The 23219-nt window shown below is 41.3% G+C and overlaps 1 long non-coding RNA gene across 1 annotated transcript in view; it reads right to left on the bottom strand.

Annotated features, from left to right (window-relative positions):
• Nucleotides 1–3255: 3255 nt before the first annotated feature.
• Nucleotides 3256–23219, bottom strand: part of Gm1715 (predicted gene 1715) — a 118910-nt gene continuing 98946 nt past the window's right edge. The window contains exons 4-5 of the long non-coding RNA NR_045333.1: nt 19149–19318; nt 3256–3601 (exon numbers count right to left, since the gene is read on the bottom strand). This is a non-coding gene — a long non-coding RNA (predicted gene 1715). The remainder of the gene's footprint in view (nt 3602–19148; nt 19319–23219) is intronic.

Genomic DNA, 23219 nt, shown 5'->3' with positions numbered 1-23219 from the left:
TTTCTCTTGTAGTAATTCGATGAAGGCAGTGAGGTGGCAGAGAAGATCTCTTCAAATCACAAATTCTCAGAGGGCTTGGCTCAGCATCTAGTGATCTTAACGCTTGACGTGGGCTTGGCAGCAAAAACCTCGATGCAGAGATGCTCACTCACCAAGGAGATGCAAGCATCCTCATTCTGGTGGTTTTTCTCTGGTTTGAATGATAAATAACAACCTGGACCTCGGTGTGTATGAGACAGGAATCTGGCTTCTACAGGGAATGCAAGTGGAAAACAAAACTCTATAGAAACCATCTTTCCCAAGATGTAGCAAACTGAGCAGAGATGAAGACCACATCCTGCCAGGGAGGAAGATACTGCCCATGTTCTCCAGTCTCACTGTCAGACTGTTGAAAAAGTAGACCCCCCAAAATTAGAAATCCACAGGAGTCTTGGGCTAGAAGGAAGAGCCGGGGCCTTGGTACAAGCAAGAAGGGAAGAGAGTCTTCCAAAAGAAATATTACAGAGTTCTGAAAACTTGTCAGACTGCCTGGGTAGAGAGACAGGGGTCCAGGCAGTGATGGGTCATTGATGGATGAACCACCCCTTGACCAGCACTGCTTATCTAAAATGCCTCTCATCTTCTATTTAAATCTAAACCTTACATCAGCATCCAAATGTGGACATGTGGTAGGGATGGGGTTGTCAATGGGGCTTTTGTTTCTTATCTCACACTGAATATATCTTCTTTCTCTGATTTTTACTACTTCTTGTCCCTTTAATTGGATTATTGAGTACAGGTGGCCAGGCCTGGCTTGTTAAATACTGCCAGGCCCAGACTCGAACCCTAAAAACTTCGGGATCACCTGTGATTGGCTCGTGGCTGCACATGACCCTATCTACTGATGTAGACAGGATACCGAATGATGCCCTCCATATGCCTGTCCAGATCTAGTGAGGACTAACTCTGGTCAGCTTGGGCATGATCTGCAGAGTGAGTCTAGGGGAGCCAGGGTTAGCTTCACTTCTTTCCTTTAGATTGCTGCTCTGGGTTCTCAGTGTTCCATCTGAAAGACGTGTATCCCTCTCTGAATTCAAGCCTCTTCTGTGGCCAGTAAACAGGCCTCTCTAGCATAAATATGGGTGATAAGTGAGAGAGCCACTCTCCCAGCTCTGATCCCATGAGAGGAACTACTCTGAAGAAGGGTTTTGGATCAAGTAGGCCCTAGGGATCATGACTGGTTTACACTAGCATTTCCTCAGCCTAGATATCCACCCTCCCCCATACCCCTCCCCACACAATATTTGACAGATAGCAGTACTATTGGGCACCAACAGACCTTGCAAACTTGTCTTGCCAACTGCTCCTGCCAAAGCTAGAAGGTGAAAGAGCAGCAACAGATGCTGTTATAGCAGCTGCAGCCATCTGCTCCAGGATTAAAAAGCATCGCCAAGAACAGAACAGTGCTGAGAGAGGAGAAGGACGGACACACACACACACACACACACACACACACACCCCAGCCAGCTATACCAATGTAGAAATAGAGGGTGCACGAGCTAACAGGTGGGGTTTGTTTTCCTTTCCTGTGGTAACTTAGCATACCTTCCCATCTGCCACTCTGGCTCCTCCAGCTCTGCTATTTCCTGGTGGACATTTAGATGATGAATAATGTCTACTCTATGGCAACCCTCCTTGTCAGAGGATGCTTCCAAAGAAAGTACTCAAAGCACTAGGATCTGCCTTTCAAGTTCAGACTGGACCATTTGACCCTCTGGTTTCTTGGGTCTCTCTCAGCGCCAGTATAGAAGTGATGTAACTCCTGGCTTGGTTTCCCAGACACAAAAGGAACCATGATTTTGTGTTTATATATATATATATACTAGTGAGGACTATAAAAATTAAAAAGTTTAGATGAACCAAATTCTCCAGATTTCAGCACTCCCATTTATAAAATGGGAGGTAGAATGGATGTATTCTAATATTTACTGAACCTATAATAGACACTCATTTCAGCAAGCCAGTTGGATTTAAAAATTTATTTAATCATCTGGTAGGTGTGTTGCTAGAATTAAAACAGCTAGGACTTGGGACTTTTGAGCCCTCATAATCTAGGTTCAATCACTTGTCCTCAATAAACCAACGAAATTCAAATAATGACAAAAAGCAAAAAAGGGGGATTTATTAAATGCAGCCACATTGGAAAGAGACAAACAAGGAGGTCCAGCCAGTCTCAGCCAGGTCTGCATTTGAGGTCCTGACATACGGTTTGGGTTTAAATAGAAAGCAAGGCATGTGCCTAGCTAAGCAGTCCTGGTTAGGATGCAGTGCTGCTGATCATCATTGCCTGGATTCCAGTTTTTCTAGCAGGGTAGTCAGATTGCTGTGAGCTCTCTTCCTAGGGGACAAGTTCCTATGTCTGGTACCAGGGCCCCAACATTTTCCTTCTCTCAGTATGAGACTTTTGGGAAATTTTGGTTCCTTTGGGGGTGGGGCATTGTCTCAGTTGTCTAACAACCAAAAGGAGGGATACAGCCCCCCTCCCTCCTGCAGAATAGCTTTGCTCCAGCAAAGGAAGCAGCACTTGAAGCACAGAGAGGCTGAGAACTGTCCCATGTGGTAGACCTGAGATCCATTGCGAGGTGGCTGGCTGAGAACTGTCCCATGTGGTAGACCTGAGATCCATTGCGAGGTGGCTGGCTGAGAACTGTCCCATGTGGTAGACCTGAGATCCATTGCTAGGTGGCTGGCTGAGAATCTTGCAGAACTGTCCATTGTCACACCGTCCCTGGAGAGTCTCAATCTGGCTTTTAAGATTGCTTCTTCAAGATCCTGGCTTTTGTTCTTGTTTCAGAGGACACCAGAAATGTACCAGGCTAAGTCTAGTTGGCCAGCGCTCCTTGTTTGCTAGATTCTAACTTCCTCACCCTTCTCAGAAGCTGCAAACTGCCCATTTCCCTACGCTTTATACCTTCAGTCTCCAGAAACTTCTATTGGCTTTGGGACCAAATGTTAGCAACTTTTGCTAGCTTCAAAGCTTTCTGGCCAAGTGACCCCATTCCAGTGTATGTCAGTACTTTCTAATATAGTTTTCTCTCCATTTACAAAAGTTTATGTTCTTGTGCTGCTATCAAGTCATTGCTGAAGATTTTAAGGCAAAAAAAAACCAAAAAACAAAAAACAAAAAAACAAAAAACAAAAAACAAAAAAACCATAGTTTCCCAAATGCTAGGGTTGGCTACTCATCTCAAATATGCCAATTAAAAGGATTAGAAACAGTGAAAAGCAGCAAGAGGTTTATTTAATGTGACCACACTAGGAAGAGAAAGAAATAAAGGTATTTGCTGACCCCAGGCCCATCCCCTGGTTACTGACATGGATTCAGACTTGTACGTAGAGAAAGAGTTGGTGCAGGAGGGCAGTGGGCGTGCACAGTTATGCAGTCACTGTCAGGGTCTCGTCTGGATGATCACGTAGTCTGCTTCTGCAAAGGAGCTGAAGGAGTCCCATAGCTGGCAGCGCTCAAGGGGATGAAACTGGTTCTCAGAAGAAGCTTGCCCTGCCCTCAAGGATCAATTCCCTCTTCTAAGGATGGGCTCTGTCCTACAAGGTCATTTTCTTCCTAGAATCCAAAGTGACACTGAATTACCTCTGTGCCTCACCCAGAGTAAAGGCGATGCACACACAGGGTGGACGCAGGCATCGAGCACCGACCCTGACTTTAATTCGCAGGCTAGCTGCTGAGGCATCAACCCTTCTAAGCAAACCCAGCTTCTCAAGGTTTGTTTTGCTGCCACGCAGACCTCCACCATTTGCTGTTTCATCATAAAATACTATTTTGGATGTATTGGTTCTGTATTTTAAAATCTGCTTTAAATATCTTTTTTTTTTTTGACTTCTTGCAACAAGTTGTGAGGTATATACCTGAATGAGCATGGGCAGATGGTGTCCAGGCCAATTCTTCTAGCCTTGTTCACTCTGAGTTTCTCTTTTACATTCTCTCCACAGGAATCACTTGGGGAAGGCAAATCTTTCTATATCATTGCCTGCCTTAAACCCCGCCATAGGGTCTGCTCTCCCCACCCCTTTCTGTGCATATGTGTGTGTGTGCGTGTGTGTGTGTGTGTGTGTGCATACAAGACAGGGATTTTCCATGAAGTTCTTCTATTCAATTAGCCTGGCCAATGAGCCCTCAAGCACTGGCCCTACGTCTAACTTCCAAGCCACCTGTTTTTACAACACCCTCCTCCCAGTATTCAGGTTACAGGAGCTCACTGCTACCCTAGATATTTTTATGTGGGTTCTGGGGATTTGAACCCAGGACTTTGTGCTTGCACAGCAATCACGTTACGGAATGAATATCTCCCTGGACCTCTTTTGTAATTTCTTTTAAGATACAGGGAAGCTGGTGGCTTTATGACTTTAATTGACCTACAATGTTAAGACTGCAACCATTGTCCAAATCATCCTAAATGCACAGGGTCATCTTCCTTCTATTTTTGCATGACAAATTTTTATGTCTTTTTCAAATGGCATCTCTGGATCTGTCTTCTCCATCTGTCTTCAACTCCAACTGGATTACTTATTTATATGGAGTTTTCTCACTTGTCTCTAATCTCTAGGTCAGACACAGCCTTTTCTTTCCTCTCTGCCTCATTACCTAAAAAGTACACCCCTGAGTCCTGGTCAGTGCTTTCTCCTGACTAAAATACTTCAAAGCAAACCTCATTGCACGGAAATGGCTCAGTTGTGTAGCTGATGCAAATAGTTTTTAAGCTCTTGCTATGTCCATAGCTGAGCCTGCTCCCCTAGATTCTATGCCCCCCTGCATACTCTCTGTTTACCACTGCACCCCATTTCTCTGAGGCATCTTTACCTGAATGAACAGATTGGCATGTGGCATTGCTAGCACACTGTCTTGCTCTTATAGCATAACAGAGAAACAAGGACTTTGGTGCTAAAAGACATGGGGTTGTATACTAGCTCTCTTGGACTCTAGACTTCCATTTCAATGCTGGGAATCAAAAATAGCACCTACCCTGTTTAATTTCCAGACTTACCATAGGATCAGAGGAGACACTGAAGTAAGGTATGAAAATTATTTTGTATTATTTTCTCCTTCTCAACCTTCCCTATCCTCCTCCTTTCCTTCTTTCCAATTCATGGCATCTATCTATCTATCTATCTATCTATCTATCTATCTATCTATCTACCTACCTACCTTCATTCTTAAGTAGATAAATACAACTTGCTCCATCTGTATAATGTCACTCGCATGTATATGTTTCTAGGGGGAAATGATACTATCATATATATTATATGTTATAATCTCAAAAAGTAACAATACAAATAGAATATCACTGAAATATAGCACAAATCTGCTGAAAGGCATTGAACACATGAGGACTTTAATTCTGTGAAAGTAATTGATACTGAAAATGAGTCTTGGATTTGAAGTCATCCCTGGAGTACCTTGCCAGAGTTTCGGTTTCTAATTGCATTATCTTGTATCTTTTCATAAAAAATCATCTCTCTTTTGCCTTGCTGGGTAATGCCACATACAGTTCACTAATGCCACTCAAAGACACAGTAGTTACTGTCCAAATGCAGTAAAGAAAATGCTTGTGTCACCTGGTTTTGATTACATGCATTGTTATATTTAGGAGAAGTCTGTTTCTGTGAAAGAAAGAAAGAAAGAAAGAAAGAAAGAAAGAAAGAAAGAAAGAAAGAAAGAAAGAAAAACAAACAAACAAACAAAAAATCAGACTACTCAGAGAATACAGAAACTAATTCTAAAAATTTGAAATTATTTGTGGATTCTAAGTTTTCAAATTTTTATACAGCCCAAGATTTATTGGTAACCTGAAAATTGGTACTTGCATTATCTCCACAGAAATTTGCAAACACACACAAAGATGTGAAAATTCTGGGTCAGCTGACATGTGTGTTCTGAACCGAGCTATGGTCTGGGTTCAGGTTTCACAGTGTGAGTAAGTGTCCTTCTTGTTACTCTCGTCCCTCCAGCTTTATGCTTTGCCCTGGTGACCTCACCATTTAAAATGGCCCCAGCACAGTGCTAAGTGTGTAGGAAGGCTTCGATGTACCTTACAGATAAAGCGCATGCGTTGTTCAGAATGAGTCACAGAATTGCTGGCCTTAGGCTCGTTATTAAGGTATCAATGGTACAGATTTCAGTTGTGTGACTTCAAACAGAAATTCACGTTAAACAAGGTTGTGATCATTGTTGGATGAAATTAGTCTGGGCAGAAGCTTGCAGGAACCTAACCCTGTTCTCCTCTAGGAGCCATGGCTGGGCATTTTCCAATTATTCATTTGTGGTGGCTTTGTAAAACTGACCTAAATAATTAGCACTCACGGCACTGTCAGCAAGTGAATCTTCTCCTCTGGGGCTGTGGTTCTTTCAGAACCCTCTCCATCTTTATCCCAGTGGTCTTTACGTTGGGTTTGCTCCTTAAGAATCATCAACGAGGTGCTGGTGAGATGGCTCATTGGGTAAGGATTCCTGATGCCAAATCTGATAGTCCGAGTTTCATCCATGGAAGGCACATGAGACAAGGAGAGAAGACGGTCTTGCAAGTCATCACCTTACCTCCACATGTGGGCCATGGCACACCCGCATACAATCCCCACACTCACACATGAAATAATGTAAAATTATTTTTAAGGGATTGAGAAATCTATTGAAATGTAAACATTCAGGCCACAGCCTAGAGAATTGGATTGAGCAACTTTTGATGAATTAAGAGGTGATGGGCAAGCACTGAGGGGGCTGTGGAGGGAGAAGACCACTCTTGGGTACCAGTTACTCAAACCTTTCATGTTTGGGAGAATCAGAGGTACATAGCAAGTTTTGCCGTCTACAAAATGATCTCCTGAGACATGTGTGAAGAGAAACCAAATCATATGGACTTTGGCCTGCAGATTTCAGGGCCAGGACCAATGTTGTTACTATAGTCACACTTTACTATACAATGTTGTTACCATAGTCAAGACTTTAGAGGCTAAAGCCATTTAAAGCCATTGGGTCTTGCTAAGGGACTGTCATTAGTTGCCTATAAGTATTCATTTTTTTTCCAGATATTCTCTACCCCCAAACTCAAGAATACTTAAATGCTTTTTAGTGACAAGGACTTTATACTGCATTTAAAGGGGAAAAATATTTTTCTTACATCTAGGACTCAACAGGCTGGTTAGCTTAGGGAGAAGCACTCACTCATAGTCTGTCTCCATGAAATGGAGGTAGGTGGAACATGGATGTCAGAGACAAACTCTTGCTTTTCCCCCTTTCAGCAAATCGAACATAAAAACATTCAACCTCTTGAATGTGCTTTCTAGGACAATGGAGAAGACAGCTTTTGTTGAGATTACAGACACCGTGTAGGATCCTGGTGCACCGTGCCAAGGCATAGTAGGGATTGCATAAATGACTGTGTCCTTTTTTTTTTAGCCTGGTATACAGTGACATATGTCTCCATCCTTCTTTCCCCTCTTTGTTCTTTTGTATGTATGTGTGTGAATACAGTGCATGTGCATAGATGTTCCAGAGACTAAAGGAAGATGTTAGCTATCCCCAGACACTCACCACCTTATTCCTCTCACTGAACCTGAAGGCTGGGCTGTCATGTAGCAAACTTTAGTGTCTACACCCCACAGTGCTGGCATCACAGGCATGCACTTAGCCATACCCAGCTTTCTATCTTTTTTTTGGGGGGGGAGGGAATCAAATTCAATTTTGCATGCTTGTTCAATAAGCTCCCTTATCGGCCAACTCTTACTTCTTGTTCGTTTCTATGATTCTTCTCTGAGCTCTAAGCTCTCTAGGTAGATCCCCTGCTTCCTCCATCCTTCTGCATCGCTTTCTTCAAAAGCTTTTTCTGTTTCTGATATTCGGCTTGAAAGTTATCAGGAATAAAGTACAGTCAGTTTTAGAAATAACCTTTTCCTCAGGATCACTAACACTTGCCACATCTTCAAGGCCCATGTAGATCAGGGACTCTGTGCTTACGTTGGAAACAGAGAGGCCAACTGGCCATTCTGAACAGCTGTTTATCCAAACCTGCACTGGGTAGGACTGCTATGAGGATTTAATGTACTTTGCCTTTTTTTAGACTGTGTTTTCTGATTTATCTTTCTAACTCAGGTATAAGTACATCGCAGGTGGCAAGCGTACATTTTCTCCATATGTCAATAAAGCTAGAAGCCTATCGTTTTTAAAAATCTAAATATGAATCCCGTGAAATCAAACATGGTGGGGGAAGTTGTGGTCACTGTTGCTTTTTCTTCATCTTCCTCCTCCTCCTCCTCCCCTCTTCCTCTTCCCCTGTTCTTCCCCACCCTTCTTCCTTCCTTCTGCTTCAATAATGAGGAGTGACCCCAAGATCGTGTGCTTGCTAAGCAACTTCTCTACTACTGAGCTACGTCCTAGGATTTTTGTTTGTTTGTTTGTTTGTTTTTCATTTTGTAGCAGTGGCTCATTAAGTTGCTCAAGCTAGCCTTAAATTACTATGTAGGCCAGGTTAGTCTTGAACTTTGGACCCCCTTTCTTTCACATCCCCAGGTAGCTGGAGTTACAGACTTGCACTGCAAGACCTGGTTAGAAGGCTTTGAGTAAAGGAAATCGGAAGTCATTGTTTAGAAAGGCCAACCACTGTACCAGACAGAACCACACAAAGCTACAAGGAACTTCTTGAGATCTGAGAGCCTTAGGAACCATTAACCCAGCAGCCATATATGAGTAATTAATTAAGACAGAAGGAATAAAATAAAACAAAAGCCCAGAGTTTTTCACATTCTTGGTTGGATTGTTCCAGCTGTGTAAAATGCACAGTTTGCTTGAAAACAGATCAGCCTGGGAGACTATATACCTTTAGGCAAGATACACTAAGGATGCCTGTTGAAGGAAGGGAGAACGAAAGAGATGTTAGTGATGTCTAGGATAAAAGGGAAAATGTTATCTAAACTCTGTAATGGCCTTCTCTGATCCATTAGGAAAAGACAGCAGTCACAGCAGTGGATAGGTAAAGAATCCAAAACCACAAATATTTTAAAATAGAGATGCTGGCCCCTACTTGCTAATAAGCAGATTTGCAGAAATTAAAATGACAGCTTCATTGGTTTTTTTCTTTCTTTCTAAATCTGGGTGTAAATTGTGTAACATCAAGTGTTAGAAAGGATGTGAGGCAGGACTCATCTTCATGACTGTAAGCTGTAAGCTGACACGGGCCTGGTGTGAAGCCATCTGGCAGCCTTCAGGGAAGGCAGGCTGCCTTTGCTCACAGCCCAATAGTCTTATTCCAGGGATAACATCCTGGAGCATCATAAAAGTCCACAATGATACATGCCTGAGTTGATACAACATCTAGGTAAGGGGAGCTGGGGCAACAATGTGCTGAGCATTGTGGGCTGTTCTGCTACAAACAACAACAACAACAACAAAAAAAAAAAACAGCAAAAAGCACACTTAGCAACATACACAAACTCATCAGGTGGTTAAGGATGACCTTGAACTTCTGATCCTCCTCCTTTCCATTTCCTAAGGGCTAACATTGTAAGGAATGACGTCATGGGCTATGCTGTGCTGGAAATTGAATCCAGGTTTTTATGCATACTGAACAAACACTCAGAAATGAGTTCAGTTCAGCAGACAATTATTTACATTTTTTGCTTCTTATTCTGTATTGTTAACTTAAGATCTATTGTCCTTTTCTGATCCATAATGGATATTCTTTTAATGGATCCTTTGAGATTCTCTCATAGACCCCGTTTTGCAGAAGTAGTTGATGGTGAACTTACAAAGAGCAAAACACAGATTAGCAGCAGTAGGCTTATTCAGTGTGTGTGCTGAAATTTGCAAATCAGGCATTACACTCTCCATGTAGATTTCCTAATAGGTGGATTAGAAGTTAATGGATGCATGCCCAGGTGCCAGAAATCCACCCTTATCCCAAGTGAAATGAATGGGTATGGTTGGGTGGAGGGTTGAAAACTGGGCACTGGTAAAAGTGTGCTGTCTGAAAGCTGGCAGAGATGAGAGGTAGGCTGGCATGGAGCAAGGTCACTTCAGAGAGAGGGTTCGTGTGGCTGGAAATGCTGTGTGTGGACTCAAAACAATTACTGAGGTGATTGGCACCATTTAAACTAAGGGGCCAGAACCATCCACCAACAAGTTGAAATGATGACAGTACCATTTCTGGGGTAAGAAGACCAATTTCAGGGTCAGTGATTTCAATTAAGACGTGTCATTCACTTGTCATTTCAGGGTGATTTAGCATGTGTGCATCCTTCAAGAATAAACCTGACCAGGTATCACACCAACAGCGACATTGAGTACCTGGCATGTTTGTAGCTAAAGACTTTCTGTTGCACTCAGTTCAGTTCAAGGTGGTACTGGAAGCTGGCAATGAGCAGCAGCTATGGAATTTATGGGATTATATATCATTTATTATGTAGCGGATATTTATCACTTACTGCTTGACAGCCAGCATCTTCTTTTTGCTTGGAAATGAATTAGCCTGTCTTCCTCAATAAAAACTTAAAATGCTAGATGCACAGATATTCAGTTTCCCATCCTTCTTGCAGTTAGGCTCAAAAACAAAGCCTAGACTCCACCAATCCCATGCAGCTGCTGTGAATCTTGAATAAGGAACTAGGGGTGCCAGGAAATTGGAATGGAAGACTGTTAGGCACAGTACTAAGGGCGGTTAGGGAAACGGGAGTTGTCACTGACTAATGTCCATGCTGGTAGCAGCGACATCTGGGTTATCTAGGGTTTCGAGGTGGCAGTGTCTTGAGTGGTCTGGCTTCATACTGTGAATATTCTGGATATGGCCCAGGCTAATGCATTAGCTTCCCCTGTTCTTGCCTATTTTCCAAACCTTGATTTCTTGGCAATTATGAACTCTCCAATACTCAATTGATTTTCTTGCTTATGGCCGCCAAAGTTAGCTTCTGCTTCAGTCAACACAGCTGACTGATAGAGGGTGTGTACCCAGATTTCTAATGGAAATTACTTTCTGGAGTCAAGCATGTGGACTGTGGCTTGCCATGGTTTTTCTCTGGAAGGCGTATAGTCATTTTACAATTAGGCTACTGCACTCCTTAACTTCTGGATTTTAGGATATCAGTGTTGTAGCAGTAAGGTGCTCACTAAAGTTGACATTTAATGAATCCCCATTGTACACAGAACATTTTTAATGAAAGGTGGCACTATACTGATAGCTCAGAATGTCATGGTGCACATATAATCTGTGAAAAGACAATGAACTACAGGAAGGTCCAAGAACACCACACAAGACCAGCTTTGTGGGAGATAGCTCACCTGCAGATGGTATGTCTTCACTGGAATATTACACATTTGTCTAATTCCTTCCTCCCTTAATACTTCATTCTCCATTTTGTGTGTTTTATTATGCAGTTTCAGAATTTAGTCTTGGGTAAGTTCATACACACACATACACACAGACACTCACAGAGACATAGAGATACACACATAGATACACATAGACACATAGATCAATATAAATGTATTTAGATCATATCTACTCCTAACCCCTCTATCTCCCAGCCCTACAGGTGCCTCCAACTTCATATCTTTTTTTTTTTACATGACAAGTTCAGTACTGCTAGATTATGGACACCCTACTATGTGTCACACAACTGAAGAAAATGGCTATCTTCATCAGCTGTCAACTGTCAGTAACTCCTCAGCTAGGGTGGAAACCTCGTGACTCAGAAGACCGAGAGTGAGATTACGGGCGTGGCCTATCACACCCAGCTTCATTTCTTTTTATTTTATATTTCTTTCCTGATACTATCTTCCAAGTTATCTGGGCTTGGATTCAGACTAAACTCTCTTCATTGTCTATAGTCACTTAGCGCCCAAATTGAAAACTAAGGACACATCCATACACACCCCTGAAACAACACTTCCATGAAATATTTTATTGTATGCAATATTGTTATTTTCTATCCTGTTCTATTTTATGTCATTTATTAAAGTGGCATTTCCAACTCAAAACATTGTTTTCATGACCCACTAATGTCTCATTGCTTGTTCTTGACAAACTTCTGTCTTTCAGATATTTAAGCAGTTCCATTGAGTTGGGCCCTTAACTTTAAATAAAATTAAGTAAGCATGACTTTCTCTTCTTAAGAACAGCATTATCAATACAAACAATCTTCCCTTTACTCTCATCCCTTGTCTCTTGCCTACCAACTACTGACTACAGCTCAGATGACCCCCATTGTCGTTCTCCTTGACTCATATTTAGCTTCATTACTAGCATGCACAGAGACTTCTTTCTCCGAGCTCAGTGGCTACTTCTGTATTTCTAAACTCAATGGGTAGAGTTAGCCCTCTTCTTGTGTATCTTCTTGCTTCAGGGCACTTCCTGACGTGTTTTCTATAACCCCCTCATACTGGGTTTCCTTTTATTTCCCTGGCCTCTCCTTATTATAGGTCATGGGTAGGGAGGGGTCACTCCTGGCTGAGATTTGATGTTTCCTTGACCTGTCATCTGCAGAGTAGGTAGTATTTTCACTCGGACATTTCAAAGTCTTTTTAGATTCCCCATGCCAGATTTGAACTTAATTTGTTACCCACTCTTTCAAGTTCACCTATCAGCCCTGATCCCCAACTAATAATCTTCAGAAGCTTCAATGCCTTCAGAAGTTTGAATTGGTACTTATTATTATCTGCTCCTACACCACTCCTATGTGATCTAGACTGAATTGAGCCTGTTTAATGGGCTACACATCTGTGGCATCTACTCACCTGTCTTCTTTCCTGTTTTAGCTTCTCCCTACAAAGATTTCAACTCCATTAGTGTCACCCCCATTCTTCCCCACCCATGCTCAAACATTTGGACATCAATTTGCTAAATCTGTCATCATCTATCCTCATTAAGTTTCTTTTGAGCATTGGATGGCAATTAATGCAGAAACTCAGAACTGATCAAAGTGCAGAGAATAAATGTTGGTTTGTCTTTGTCAACTCTCCACTAGGTCCAGGAATTGTAGCAGAAGACATGAAAGGGAGGTTTTAAGAACCAGTGGTTGGGAACAATCAGAGGAAATGAAACAGTACAGTCTTAGATATGATGGGGCCACTCTACTCATAGAATCACAGCAACTGTGATGGTACAAGACCTACACAAGATCAAGCCAGTCAGCATTTTAGCATGGAAAGAAGTGGAGCTCACAAGCCCTGTCCTCTTACTGAAGAACACAGTCTACAGATCCAGTGGAGAGCCCCATAACCACGGGGGTGGCCATTGATGGGATTTGGTTGGTTATTTTAAAACCAAACCAAAGTTGGGTAGTGGTGGCATGCACCTTTAATCCCAGCGCTTGGGAGGCAGAGGCAGGCAGATCTCTGAGTTCAAGGCCAGACTGATCTACAGTGTGAGTTCCAAGACAGCTAGGGCTACACAGAGAAACCCTGTCTTGAAAAGACAACCAACCAATCAACCATCCACCTACCCTAACAACAACAACAACAACAACAAAAAAAAAACAAAACCAAAAGCAACAACAACAAACCCAAAAGGACTCCAAGGTAGGAGAGAAAGAGAGAAGGGGTACAGTGGTTGGCTCTTGGGTAGAGAGAGCAGTATGAGTGATGATTATGATAAAAATAGATTGTATGAAATTCTCAAGGGGTTAATAAAAATGCTTTAAAATCCCCAAAATTCCTTTTCCTCAGCATTACTAGCTACTCCCAACTCATGCTTGAATTAAACCCACAGCCCTTGTTCTCATCTCCATCCCTAGTCCCTCTCTCATGTTTTTCTAATGTACCTGTAAGTCAAGACATCTATAGGTGCAATTCTGCTCATTATTTTAAATCTTCATGCTTACATTCATTTCTTTGCTTATAACTAAACATTGATGCTAAGGCCTTTTTAGATATGTGAGTTTAATTTTCATAGTATTTATGAATGTCATGCCCTCTATCAGTGCCTGTCCCTGGCCCCCACTTGCATATGCCCTTTGCTGCCAACATACTTCTAGCTCGATGCTATCTTGGCTGGGTATTTTACGACCCCCTTCTGCAGATCCACATCCTCCTTTTTCCCTCCTTGCCGCCTCTCTCAGGGCAAGCTCAATAAATCTTCCCTCAGCTAATCTGGTCCACAGAGCCCTCTCTCCTCACTAATCTTCCATTTATACTTTTAGTCAATACCAAATTCGTTCTTAATTGCTTAATTTATTTTTAATTTCATGCACAGTAGGTTTTCTACATCCAACTTGATTGCAAGTTTATTGAAAGCAAGCTTCTCATGGCACATGTCATTTGCCGTCTTCATTTCATTGAGCAAAATGACTGGCACATAGCAGACAGTAAATAGATGACCAAATAAATGGTCCTGGGTTTTCAAACAATTCTAGAGAAGATAGGGAACCTCTATTAGTTATTTCCATCCCACAGATTCTTTATACCTTTATGGACTTCCTTATTTTATAGCATAAACCTCATTTTCTTACTTTGAACACATAAATAGATAAAAAGATTGCATGCACAGAACGATTCTTCATTCACCTTGTGATGATAATAAAAATATCATATTGCAGTAAAGATTTAAACTCATTATTAGAAAGTTACTCTTGTAAAATATTCAGATTGTTTTCTTGAACTTTTGGAATACATTGGCTTTTTTTTTTTCTTTTAGAAACAGAAATAAGAAATAGAAGTATCATCAGGAAGCCAGTTACTTTTGAGGTCGATGTCTCCTGAAAAGACACGTGTACTCAGGAGAAATGAGTACATCTCAGAACAGAGAGCAAGCATTCTGATTAGACTCCCAGAATCATTTTCTTCAGAGTGAGTTTTAATATTTGAAGGTTAGAAAGGTGAGCCCAAGCCGGATACAGTGTGTGAGAACAGCCCACTTTTGCTAAGCAAATTACCTTGGAAGTGGTTCAGTGTTGGATTCAGGGAGGACTATGCTTGCCCTGGGAGGAGAATGCTGAGGGTAAACAGCAGCTCCTGCCAGCAAGATGCCAGTGATCCATCCAAGCTCATCAATCAATATTGGATGTCAGAAATGAGATTGAGCGCCCTGACTCCTCTGATAATGACCAGGAAAATGAAGATATCTTGGAGAATAGCCAGAAGCAGAAAGACTTCAGGTTTTGACACTGTCCTCTAGTGATGGGTTCTGCAATATGTTTTCTATTTGCTCTTAGACATTCTCTAAGGACCCCTCCCTTCTTTTTCAAACACCATGCCATATTCTAGGTTTTTGTTTTCTGTGGACAACATACATGAAATGGGCTGTTATCCCAATTTGTGAATAAGTGATGTTTATATTCAGACTTGCCATTTATTTAATATAGACCTTGTGTGGCACTGTGTTCCACTTAGCATGTGCATGGGGAAGATGTATGTGACTGAACATACCTGCCAAGGCCAGAGGATCAGATTCACCCAGAGCCAAAGTTACAGGCAGTTGTGAGCCACCCAACACATATCCTCGGTACTGAACTCAGGCCCTTGGTAAGAGCAGGACATGCTCTCAACTGCTGAGCCATCTCTCCAGACCTCTGTGTGTTGTTTTTGCAGCTGCATCTTTTCATTTAATTGTATCAGCAACACCATAGAGTAGATAAAAGAATTGTGTTGTGTGTACAGACACATGTGGGTACCTGTGGGTATCAGAAGTATTGAACCCCCCTAGAGCTGCAGTTACAGGCATTGTGAATATCTGGTATGCACTGGAAACTACAGTCTGGCTCTCTGGAAGACCAGTGCTCACTCTGAAACATTGATTTATTTCTCTAGTCCCTCTCAAATACTCTTTATTAACCTAATCATACATACTGATTGGATACAGTAAGATATTTGAATGAATGTGCTCTGATCAAATCAGAGAAGTTAACATTCTCTTTCCATGATGTTTCTGTATTTAGAGCCCTCAAGTCCACAGATACTTATATATAATCAATACATTTTACCATATTGGTTGCCACAGCGTTACTGTATTCCTTTCAAGGCATCAAGATACCTTGCTCTTTCTTACACGCTTTCTGTTTACATTTGCACATCCCATGGGGTAAGCTATTCCTACCACTGTTACAGGCCAGCCTTCAAAGTAAGCCCCTTTCTCCTGACAGTTTGCTTAGGGTGTCAGCTTGATGTACAGTGCTGAGTTTAATTTCTTCTGTGCACTGGAGTATGGTCTCTTTACAACATTTTTTTTTGTTATAATTAATGACTTTAGACGCAAAGTGTACAACTACAGAGTTGGAGAGCCTCACTGTGTGCGGGCTGCATAGGAATGGGGTATTCTAGCATCCCATGCAGATGTGTGGATAAGGTAGTGCTGTGGGGTGCCCAGGGTGTGGCCATTACTATAAGGGGGCAGTGACATTTATGGATTTACAGCTGTTCCTTAAGGTACTGACAATGTGAGGTCTCTTACACAGGCAAGGGCTTCTGGCCCAAATACTGCATGGGAGGATGAGGCAGTAGAAACCACAGTGCCTCCAAAACCTCTTTGGTAATTACACATGCTATAGTGCATGTGTAGTAGCTTAGTGGCATCAGGAGCTATGGTGTTTGAAAGGAAATATAATGTCCATTCCTAGCCCTGTAAACAACATATAGCCAACTGTAGCATGCAGCCAACTGTAGCATAGGGGTGAGATGGATCTTACTTCCCCCCTTTTCAGCAGCGTGGGTCCAGGCATGGGACAGCAGTAGGAACTGCCACTTTTATTCCTAGCCCTTTTGCAGTACATGTATATATATAGGAGATGGGGGATGGGTGGAAACTGCATAAGCACCCTCTTTCAGTGTTGGCAACAGTATGAGCCCATAGATAACTGGGCTCATGAGCCCATAGATAACCTTGGTCCTGAAGGACAGACATGTAGGTCTCCTGACTCTTAAGAATGGCAATTTCCATTATCTGTGCTGGAAAATCAATTTCTTGCACTGTAGAGCACTAAGCAGGCTTTATTCTTTGGATGATATGTACTTTTCTGAATTTAGTCGGTGTAATGTCTGTGGGATCCCAGATATGGGATTATATACGGTCTTCTAACTCCTAGAACAGTATAAAATCTGAGAGTAGCTCATCTCTTAAGATGTGGATATTTTCACTCAAATGAAACAATGAAGACTTTACCTAAGGGCATGGCAACAATGAAGACTTTACCTAAGGATTGGGGTACAGTTTCACAGGACTGGGAGATAGAATGTGTTTATTGAGTGAAAGACAGAGAAGTGAGCCTAGGGTTCAATAATGACCTTGAAGATGGACTGATGCTCTACTTTAGTCTCTCAGTGGTGACCATAAGGGACACTTAGCTAAGGTAACACTGCTTAGGGTAATGCACTTGGCCATAAACTGTGTGTGAAGAGAGAAATAGCCTAGTACAAAAACTTCTTGGCAGTGGTCAATGGACTGGGTGATTGATCACATTCTTGTAAGAAACAATGTGGGGAGATTAGTGATAGGAACATCCTTAGAATGAAGAGAAAGGACAATGTTAAGTGGCTTGTAGAAGTGGATGCAAGCATGAGTATGTTTGTATTGAATGTTAATTCCCACCAGAAGGCTTCTCTTTCATCAAAACAACAAATAGCCAAATGTCCTTGGCCTTTCCTGTGTTTATACAGTAATTTAATCAATGATGGGAAGGCTACAGACAGCACGGGACCCTTCTCACTGAAGGCTGATGGAACTTCTGCTACTGTTCGGCTTCTGAGTTGCGATACAATCCAAGTTATGAGTCACTTGTGTAGTACCATCTAGATAAGCATAAGCAACTCTGATTAATCATCACCACCCTGAATTAGAAAGAACATCTCCTGGTTTGGACTGACACACTGGGTATGTATTTGACTTCTTGACTTCAGTGCCTTAGCCCAGCACTACCACATGAAGCCTCAAAAAATTACCAGAATGGGATGGATATTGCTTCAGACCAAGGGACCATTTCCTACCCAAGGAGTCACAGCAGGAGGAAGGTAGCTGGGGAATGTGCTAGCTCTTTTACTGGGCACATGATATAGAAGGACAGTTAGTGTTTTATGGTGTTTTGTTAGTTTTGGGTGGTACTAGCAATTGAAACCATGCCCTCACTCATGCTAGGCAAATACTTTTGCCACTGAGAGGTATCCCTAGCTCTAGAAGAATTTTTTAAAACAGAGATGTGAGTGTTAAATATCACTATCAGGTATGTCCCTAATACAGGGATCCAAGAATCAAGAGGAATTAGGAATAATTTCACTTGCACTTATTTCTAGTGGCCCATTTCAAAGTTTTGTTTCTCATCTCTGACTTTACGCCTATATATTTAGGAGGCATTGTAATCTTCAATATGAGTATGACATATACAGTACATTCTTGATCACCTTAGGAATACCTACTTAGTTTTGTTTCAAAATAGCTGAACTTGATTACCATGAAAAGGCTGGATTACTGCTATTTAATGGTGGCATATGTTTAGAACTTACTGTCAGTGGGGACATCTTTCACTATTAATGGGAATGTCTAATGACAACTATGTCCTAATTGAGACCAGCACGTGCAGGGGCTCAAAACTCTCAGGAAGAGGGCCCAGGTCACCTCTTTATGGAAATGATCTCAATTAGAGCACTAGCCATGATGAGAAAGGATTATCAGCTCTTAAGACCAAACAGAGTAGCATGGGCAGTCATTCCTACCATGAAATCTTTTAAGTAGCTTTCTAGAGAAGTTTTGATCAACCAGAATCAAATGGATGAGAACTTTCAGGAAGAGAAATTGATACAGAAAAAGAAATAAACATAAAATGTGAAGTGCATTGGCTTTGGACAGAAGTTCAAGAAGAAAAAAAAAAGGTGTTTAGAATATAAGGTAATAGAAGCAATGGAAAAGGAAGAGTATATGGCAGGACAAGATGACATCACATGTTGTCAGTATCTCTAGGGGACAGCAACACACCTCTAAGTCCTGTGTTGGATGCAGGAGCAAAAGAAGGGAGTTTTGCCAAAAGATTGGCAACTGTTAGAGTGATGGGTGAGTGGAGGTGTCAGAGGTGGGGACCGAAAATTCAGTAGCATCCTTGGAAGAAAGAGTTTCATGTTTACAAGAGAAGCTGTGCTTATGGACCCACTAGTGTTTAGGAATCCTCCAGAGGGTCCTCGGCTCCTCTCATACCTGCTTCTCAACACTTCAGTGTGCTTTTCCTAATTTCAGGTTGCAGGCATAGGACACCAGCAGAAGTAGCTGAAAGATTCATCTCCTAGTGTACCGCTGAGCAGGAAGGCTGGCTTATGAAAAAAAGATGGATTATTTCATAAGCTATGATGTAACAAATGGTTGGCCATCTGCAGAAAGAAGGAAGAAAAAGAAGAAGATAAAGGCAAGCTTTAAATTCATTTCGTACATTAAAATACATTCCATATGGAGCAAAGACTTAAAAATAAAAAGTGAACTAAAAAAATCTCAGGAAAAAAATGGGAAAAGTTCTTTAGCTAGGGAGTGGGGAGTGTCTAAGTAAAAAAACCTCAGCAACTATTAAAATGTAAAAGTTCTGTAGGACAGAAACAAGTGTCTTTAATATTAGCCAGTGTTTGAGGCCTGCATGTGGTTTACATTATTGCTTAAGTTACTACTGTATAGAAATATCTGAAGTCAATGCCTTTGCCACTATTCTAAGTGAAGAAGGCTTAGAAAGAGCAGGCTATTCTGATAGGAAAGATGATGGGAAATGGGGTAGGGTCAGATTTACCTCAGGTGGATGCTTCTAGACAGACCTTGGGCTTTAATTTTAAATTTGTGTTTTGAAGAACTAGGATGTCAGACCGTTGAAGAACCTTCGCAGAAGCTATCACAATTTCTATTCACAAACACTTCATGGAACTACATACAGCAGTCCAGTTCAGTAGTGTCAGGATGCAGCAGTGGTGGCAAAACCTAACAGGAATAGCCAGGCCTCAGAATCATCATGAGTTAGTGGGAGGGGATTCAGACCAGCAGGGATGCCAGGAGAAGTTCTCTGCTTGCCTCTCTCAACAAATCAATGATCAGAGAAGACTTGGGACCCAGAAGCTGTCTGCACTCAGCTCCATCTAATGTTGGCCTCTTAGAGAGTTTTTACAGTGCAATTAAGAAAACCAAGAAATGAATATTAGTGTAACACTATTACTGAGCTATGGGATGCCATTCAAATTTCCTGTTTTTTTCCTCCATCCTCCTTTTCCTGCTCCCATACCCAAATGCATACCTAGCACTGAATCACATTGTTTAGCTGTAATATCTTCCTTATCCCCTCCTAACTGTGGCAACACCCTCAGTCCTTCCTTGTGTTTTATGAACTTGCCACCAGAGGTATTGTTTAACTTATTTTCTGAATGACATGGATCTGACTTCTTCTTAATGACTAGATTTTGCTACAATTTTGGCAACAATAGCATAATGGCTTTGTGGCCTTAGGAATGACATCTGAGAGGGCATCATGTCAGCCATCTCATTGCAGATAAGGCTAGCCGTCCTCATTTGCCTAAGGTGATGGCTGACAGTGTTCACCAATGTAGCTTCTAGCTTCAGTAGACATTTTGGAAATGATAGTTTGACTTTATGCAACTGATCCTGTTTCTTTCTTTCATCCACTAATTCTCCTGTTTGTTCTGATCTTGTTTCTACAACTTCTATGCTTTCTTAATGGTTTTGTGTTCATTTTGCCTTACATTTATTGACTTGAATTATTTTGTAGAAATACTTTTTTCTGTCTCTTATATAACCATTCATTTATTTTGGTATTAATTCATGAATGTTTTATTCTTTGCACTGCAACCTACTGCTATAATTATTTTCCCTTTCCAGCTTTGCCATTCAAAATCTTTTGACAGGTTATGACATCCTTTGATGATGGTCCCACTCCTCTTCTGCTTCTTCCTCCTCTCCTCTACTTTCTTCAGCCTCTGACACTATCAGATGCTCTGAAAATTGTGTATATTCCTGACGTATTAGTGAGATCAACCACCTCTTGGAAAGTCTCCAACTTACTTAGGAATTAAGGTACTGTGCTCCCTCACTCATTCTGGAAAAGTGTTTTTCCCAGAAATAGAGTTTTAAGAGGGCATTCCCCTCCCCCACTTTTCTTTTAGAACTCTAAATGCTGCCTGTCATTTTTGTCTTCTGAATGTCAACAGTTCTGTTTGGAGGAGAGGGATATTGTTTTATTATAATGCTGCATTTACCACTTCCCCCTTGTATGCTGGATGTTTCTAAGAGCTTATTTTGGTTTTCAACAGTTATACTGTCCCCCAGCAGGTTTTAAAATGGTAATTAGTCTGGGAGTTTTTTTCAATATATAGATCTATGACTGTATATGTTTAGGTGACATGGGGCAGGAGGGAGAACTTGCTTGTCTTTCACATTTGGGGATCTGGTGCATACATATTAAGTCACTTGCTACCACCACATGATTCATTCTGAACAGGTTTTCTGGGATGTCTTAAAGTTCATAAGTCTTTAATTCTGCTTCATCTAAATGACATTCTGCACAATTTAGTGAATTTTTTATTTCAGAATTTTTTGCGTCTTTCTTAGATGTTCCATTTGGCTAATATTTTTGTCTAATTTCTTCTTTAAATTCATACAGCTTTTTAAACCCTCGAGCACAATTATAACAGTATTTTTAAAGTTAGTCTGCTCATTACATAATAATCATAATTCCTGGATTTGTTTGTGCCCTAGTTATGGATTGTATTTTCACATAGTCATTGCAAGTCAAGGAATTTTTAAGTGTGTGCTTGATGTTTTCTGCATTATGTTCTTGATTCTCTCTTTTTTTGTTATTAGTATTTCACTGGGTAGTTTTGAAAGATGCTTTGATGGGTGGTTAATTTTCCTTTAGACCGTTTCATTTCAGTGTTTATTGTGGAAAAATGTACAATGTAGTATTAATACTTTCAACCCTTTTAAAATGAACAACAGGGACATTAAAAAATATTTATGTTGAGTACCAACTATCACAACTATCCGTCTCCAGAACTTTATATCAAACTCTGTGAACATTAACTCTCTTTGTTAAAGTTTTGTCTCATATAGTTTTGTATAGGATTTCCCTAATGGTTAGCAATGTTCGGTGAGCATTTCATGTAGGCTTAAATTTTTCTCAACCTATTTTTAATGATGGATCTTAAATGCTTTAACCTCCCTTCTAGTGCACCATCTGTCTGAAAGGAAAGGTTATTAGGATATGGGGAAGTAGATCTATTTAGACATGGTTCTTTGGAGCAAATCCCTCTAAGTTGCCAGGAAAACAGCAGTTTAGTTCCCAGGTCAGCATCAGTAGCTCCATCTATTCACAAAGACTTCATGGAGCTGCAGCAGTCCAGCTCACTAGTGTCAGGATAACAGCAGTGGTGGCAAAACCTACAGGAATAGCCAGGCCTCAGAATCATCATGAGTTATCAGGAGGGGATTCAGACCATCAGGGACATCAGGAGAAATGCACTCTTGCCTCTCAATAAATCAATGATCAGAGAAGACTTGAGACCAAGTAGTGTTAGAGAGCTAGTTCTACCATCAAGCCCCTCTCACAGTCCACTGAGTCCTATTTATGCTCCCTCCAAACATCAGGTGTCCTCCACAGGCCTTGCCTCACCATGTGCCTTGCCGTAGCATGTGAGTCTTAGCAAAACTTCATGTAGTTTGTATCATCTGATATCACTCTGCCAATCAGCCTGAGTCTGCAGAAGTGTCAAAAAGTCACAGCACACCATAAGAAGGTTTTCTGGTGTGTTTTCTTTCTTGGAGTTTTGACAAATGGAGCTCAACTGCACATGTAAAGTGAAGAATCCTTCATCCATGTGTCCTTTCACATGCTTGTTTTAGCAGAACATCCTCTCTCCTGTGTCTGCTTCAGTGAAACGTTCCTTTACAACAAAATACCATCTGACACAACTGACTTTCCAAAAAACACTTAACTTTCCACTTCATGTTCATTTGAGTTATTTGCCTGGTTTATAAGTTATGGTGGTGTATGTGTGTATACATGTGTGTGTGTGCATCCATATCTGTATGTGCCTGCATGTTTTAGTACATTCTTGTATATGGATTTAGAGGATTTGTCCATGTGATGGTTGATATGTGCTTAGCCCAGGTATTAGGAGGCATGGTCTTGTTGAAGTAGGTGTGTCACTGTGGGTGAGGGCTTAAGACCATCACTCTAACTGCCTGGAAGGCAGTATTCTGCTAGCAGCCTTCAGATGAAGCTGT

This window comes from Mus musculus, chromosome 9 (genome assembly GCF_000001635.26).
Source record: "Mus musculus strain C57BL/6J chromosome 9, GRCm38.p6 C57BL/6J".
In the NCBI taxonomy this organism is placed as follows: Eukaryota; Metazoa; Chordata; class Mammalia; order Rodentia; family Muridae; genus Mus; species Mus musculus.
The sequence above is the reverse complement of the archived record's forward strand: the minus strand, read 5'-3'. Positions and strand labels throughout refer to the sequence as shown.